Raw genomic sequence first — 6,090 nt, 5'->3', positions numbered from 1 at the left:
TCTGCCCGGGTTTTTACTCCCACCTTCGGGAGGTGGCGACCAATCAGAGCCCCGCTCTCATCGCCGCCAGGGGTATCTCCGCCAACCAGGGCGCGCTTTTCATAGCGGGGCTCCGCCCCCCGTGGGGGTGGTGATGTGGGCACCGTGGGCAGTGCCCCCTACTGGGCGGGTGGGGGGGCGGCCGACGCCCCCTGGTAGAGGGAAGGGGCGGGGCGGCGACACCTCCCACACCCCTCACTCCCAATTTTCCAGGACAGGTGGGGCCGGGGCCATCCCCCGCTCCAGCCTGGCTGAGGAGGTGACTGATAAACTTGTGTGCTCCCATCCGCGATGCTCTGCAGCCCCTTCAGCGCTATCTGGCAGCCCCTTGGAGCATAATTACCTAAAAGTTTGTCAAAACCAGAGGATTCCACTGGAATTTTACTTAAATCTGACAAAGTAGAAGCTGAAATGTGAGCTATTAATATCTGTTGAAGGCCGACCCATGAGAAAATGTCCGCTAAAGGGCTCCTTCTGCCTAAAATGACCCTAAATGGTGCTGTAGATTAATTTTTTTCATGGTCCATGTGTCTAAGTCCTAAATGTCTGCTCAAAGGATAATAAATACAATTGTTCAAAAATGTAACTAATTGGTCATTCCAGTGCAGTTACTGCCATACTTGTGTTTGTTTATCTATTTGTATTAGGGTAGCAAGGAAAAACATCCCTTTATTATTGCTCATTTATCATTAGCACACACTGAGATAGCTTTAATCAAGTAGGTTAGTGGATATTTAAGCCAGACAATCCCTGTGTTTAGGACTTTTTAGTTTTATTCTAAATGGCTTCATGGACTGCGTGTAAACCACTGTTCACTGCAGTGTGGGCAGCTACAGATCCCTCAATGGGCCATTGTGGCCAACTGACCAAAGCCCAGGAGGACAGGAAGGGGAAATTTGAGTTAAATATTAATCACTACTTTTACAGAACAGGTTCTGCTCAGTCTCTGTGCTGGGAGAACAGCGAGAGGGTCAGATCTTGGTGCCATGAGGTATAACTCTACATTATGTCTGCCCTTTTAAAACCTGGAGTGGTCTTTTAAATTAAGAGCTGGTGGTGTAAATTAAAATCATCTCCTGCTGTACTGATCCCCTTCCATGAGCAATCAAAATTTCAAAAACAGCCCATAGAGATACAAATTTTCTAAACTGTGTTAACAAATTTGATCTTAAAATGTTACATATGGGTTCACTTCATGTCAGCAGAATTTGTTTAATATATATTAATATCTTTAATATTTGTTTGTTGGTTTTTTTCACCTTAACTATACTTCTTTACACCTCTGGGCAGTTCTCTAAATTATGGGAGTCATGGAGCCAATTTATTTCCCTGTCCCATAGAATCAGTTTCAATTTCATTATACCATGCAGAAGCTTTAGGAGAACAAGTACTACAAGGGAATACACAAAAGCAAACAAAACTGCTTTATTTCTTATAAATTTTAAAAGCTGTGTGTGTTACTTTCTAAAAAAAAATCAAAATGCATTTTTTGGGGGGTTTTCCAGGAGTCTCCCTAACATTTTTGAAGACTTGGTGGCTCCACCCCAAGAGATGTAGTCTCACAATGGAATACAAAAGTGCGCCCTTTCCTGAAGCAGAGTTCACATTGGAAGTTGTTCCACAGGTTATTTCTTTCCCTTTGTAGTCAAATCAGTGCAAGTTCACTGTGGATGCACCAAGCTACCAGATGCTGGTCTGATTCATCCCCTGCAATATCCATGTTATAAATCTGTATTGTGATATTGGCTTTCACAAGTATTAAGATGAATATTATATGTTAATTACTTTTTGGCTATGTATGTACTTTTTTTCTTGCTAACAAGTTTTAAGCTTAAAGGAATCTCCTAAGTACCAGCAAGGAAATCCCAGAGGGCAAAGACAGTGGGGCCCAAGATGTTGTTAGTGGAAGAACAATAGAGCCCAAATTGTTATCTGAAGCCAAGATCAGGCATCAGGGGGGAAAGATATGAAGCCCAGCTGCCCTCAAAAGAAGGATGAGGGGCCCAGACTGTTATCAATACTGACCATTTGCAGAAGAAAGGAAACCAGACTCAAAATAATGTTGGTCAGCAAGAATAATGATGACCAGCAGAAATAATGATTGTCAGCAAAAATAAAAACTATACAGATCATGTTCTAAATAGGTGGAACCAGGGAGGGGACATGCTAAATACTTGTTGAAAAAGTTTGAATATGCATTAAACCCTCACAGCAGGAGGGGATAAAAAGAGTGTTCCCAAGATACCAGGTGTGTTCTTGGCAATGCACCAAGGCACCCGGCTGTTTTAACCCTTTGCTTTATTTCCTTTGTCTCCTAATTGTCTTTTTGTTTATATTAAACTTTTTATAATTTATTAAGTGAATCTCATTTTTAATATCCAGCATCTGATATAATGCCTATTGTAATTCCCACATTTCATGTGTTGTTTCTGATGGCCCAGCACAGCCCCACAACCTTGTGCTGGCAGAGAGGTCTTCACATGAGGTTCATTTATTTATTTCTAATCTACATCGTTCCAGTGAACTACATGAAATATACCCCTTCACCTCCAGTCTGGAAAGTGCTGTAACTCTCCTGAAAATCCTCCTTTCCCTGCTCAGCTCCCAGGCGAATCAGATCCACGTCTCCATCCCTGCATCATCACATTTGGATGCTGCTGCTGCAGCAGTTTCTCTCACCTGTTCTGTCTGTTCCCTCTGGTCACATCAACGTTTATTTTTACACTAGTTCCCACACAGAAGCAAGTGTACTACTGACTGCCTTCTCTCCCCTTTTCAGATTCCAGGTGGAAAAGCACACTGGAACTCCACCCAATTTAATTTACTCATGAGTATCTTTTTGCTGTATTTTCCTTGGACCTCCTCACCCCTTCCTTTCCCCTAGGAAAATCACTCCTAAGTCTCTGCCTTAAAAACAAGCCTCGCACACCTGGACCCCACTGCCTAAAGCTGTTCCCCAACCCTCTCTCAGACCCCTTAGAAAGATTTTCTGGTTTTTTTCCCCCATTTACATGGACATTTCAGGTTTTGTTTGCATTATTGGATTTTTCTCCATGACATAATCCCATTATGAGGAACATATAGATTAAACATGACAAAGAAAAATGCTCAAGTTCTCTAAACTCATTTGAATTATAGAAGCAGCTACTGCCTCCCTGGCCCTGGTGACCTCCCAGTCTCATTCTGTGCATGACAAGTTGGTACTTAGGTCTAGATTCCCAAATTAAACTGTGCATGGAATTGGGCTATGCTTTGTGGCACCCACTTCCCACCCCCATGCAAGTCATCAGCTGGCTGTGATTTAAAACCACAATCTAAAAGATGGAAAAATTTCAGCTCTGTCCCTGTGTCTGTTACAACCTGCTAAATTATAATGCAACTGAAATGTAATTACTTTTCATCCTGCACAGAGAACACAAAACATGAATTAACTAGTTTAGAGTAAACCACAATAAATTTCATTAAAGTGGCCTCATCTAAAACACATACAAGTACAATAAAGTTATTTTATTTTGGTTCTCAGAATAGTTCCTCTGCAATAAGTTAGTCTTTTTTTTCCCTTTTATTCTGAATTAAACCCTTTAACTGGAAAAAAAAATGACTAAAACAAGTTTGAGGGTGTTGTAATAGCATCTCGATAAACTCAAAATTTTATTTGTTTTTAAAAATTAAAAACATACCATTAGCTGAAACATTCACCTCATGCATTCACTATTGGCTCTGTTTTTGCCTGGTTTGTCCCCAGCCAAGTGGTATTTTTTTGTCCAATATTTAATAACGAGGCAGAGAATAAGCCAGGAAACAACTTGCATCACACCCCTCCTCCCAAACCCCCCTAATTTTCACTGGTCATTTGGTAAAAGATACAGCAAGTTTTAGGAAAAGGCAGCTTTTCAGTTCACTGCAAATCTATTTAGCAAAGCCCTGTTGGGGTGTTGGGATAGGAAAAGTGAGTACTGATGCCAAAGTGCCTGCAGGAAAATATTTTGTCACACACACCAATATCTCCCGGACTCCATTAGAACAATATTTATAAAGGCAGCTGCTGCTCCTAATGATACCTTGAAAGTCCATGGTTTTAAGGAGACAGAAATCAACTGGGAGTTTGACATTTCACAGCTTTTGCTGCAAACTGTATCTTTGCAAGATTCTGCAGGGTTCTTGTACTCAGCCGCTCCTGTGGAGGCTCAGCCTTTCCACAGGCAGCATATTGTGGTTCCTGTCAGCCCAGTTTAGGCAAGTACAGGAACTCCAGTGCAACTCAGGAACTCCAGTTCTCTGCATTGCCAGATTTGTTCATTCCTGGAGCATTTCCCAGAAATCTGTGCTGGACAGATGTAGTTCAAATTCAGGTCAGTTACTTTTTTAGCTGGGATTACTGTTGATTTAGTGCACACATTTCTTCTCTGGAAGAGATCTCAGATACCATGATCCCAACAGCACTAAATTGCCAGCACCCAATGCTCCCAGCTGATTTCCCACTGGAGTTCAGGTGTCTCCATGGCCCAGCCCTGGCTCTGTAGAAGCATTGCCATTATTAGGAAATAATTTGTGCATCAACTGCAAAATAAACACAGAGGGTGTTTGGGTTTCCTTTCCATTAAGCAGGCCAGAATGACTCTGAAAACTCTCCATGCTTTGGGATATTTCTGAGTTCATTAGAAAGTTAAATAAAATTTAATATTCTCTATTAAAATTATTCCTATAGTGCATTATACAAACTTTCTAATTTTTCCAGAAGATTTGTCTCCAGCACTGGGAAAGGATTTGATACAGCAGCCTTTGAGAGCCTTTTTCAAGATGTGATGAGATGACAGTCAGCTTTCCCCTACCTTTGTCAGAAAAGAAAGGATCTTCAGAGATCTTTTTCCTGGTTCTGCATACATTTGATAGATTAATAAAAGAGGCAACGTAAAAATATGTTCAGTGATAACTTGTGGTAGATGTTTAGACAACAGCCGCATTTCCTTTAAAAAAAATTGTATTTTAAGATTTTAGTTTGTACATGTACTAATGCTATACTCTGTTTATCTTGGCTTTTTAGAGAACAGCTAAAAGTAAGTCTTGTAGCTGGGAAAACTCTGTATCCTTTTTCAGTATGCATAAGACTAAAAATACTTACCTGTCAGATGGGCAGTCTTCCTCCTTCTGCATAAGTTAAAAATTAGAAGTCTGACTTTCTTATGGATATAGGAGCTGGCAGAGGGTTTCCAAGCTACCAAGTCATCTCCACCACAGATACCTCAGTGTATAACCTGAGCAGGCTTTCCCTGATAAGAAACTGATACTTTCTTTCATTCTTGCAGTTTTGAACAAGAGACTAAACACATCATTGCAGACAAGTTGGTTCTTTTTTCTGAAGTCTGTTTCTACTTATTTAATCAATTTTAAGTAGGGTCTGTATCCTTACCCCAGTGTTTATTCTTCTGATGTATTTATCAACAGCAGTCACATCCTCCCCTTTGTTTTGTCAGACTACACAAACCATGTTTCTTTTGTTTCTTCCTAACACATTCCTCATGCCCAGCTCTCTACCCCACCTCTGGGGCAGAGGCTCTAGTGGGGCAACAAGGCTTTTACAAGATTTCATTATAGATGATACAGTTTTAGAAATTGGTTGATTTTTAAGGGCAAAAAACATCCCCAGGGATATCTCCAGCTCTTATCTAAAAGTATGGATTGCCAAGCTTGTGGAAATACTCAGCAGTTCCCATTCCATCCTTCAGCACCTATGGAAGATGACTAAGGTTCATCTAGAGATGGCATCCAGAGAGCATTCAGAAATACAGATGAGCAGGCAAGTTCAAGAGGACAAGGCAGATCTAAGTCCAAAGTTAGAATTAAATTTGTATGTTATGATGTAGGCTGGTAATAAAAGTATGACAAAATCCATTAATAACTTACCAAGTCTAGAACAATAAGCACAGACTCAAGAGCCATAGCTAGTTTCAATTTATACTAAGCTAAAACCCAATACTCCTCTAGAATTATTCAGACAAGAAGTAACAGCCCTGAGCTTGGCTTAAATAGGACTTCTGGTTTTATTTGGGG

The sequence above is a fragment of the Parus major genome, chromosome 24, assembly GCF_001522545.3.
Source record: "Parus major isolate Abel chromosome 24, Parus_major1.1, whole genome shotgun sequence".
Classification (NCBI taxonomy): Eukaryota; Metazoa; Chordata; class Aves; order Passeriformes; family Paridae; genus Parus; species Parus major.
This window is presented reverse-complemented; position numbering follows the sequence as displayed.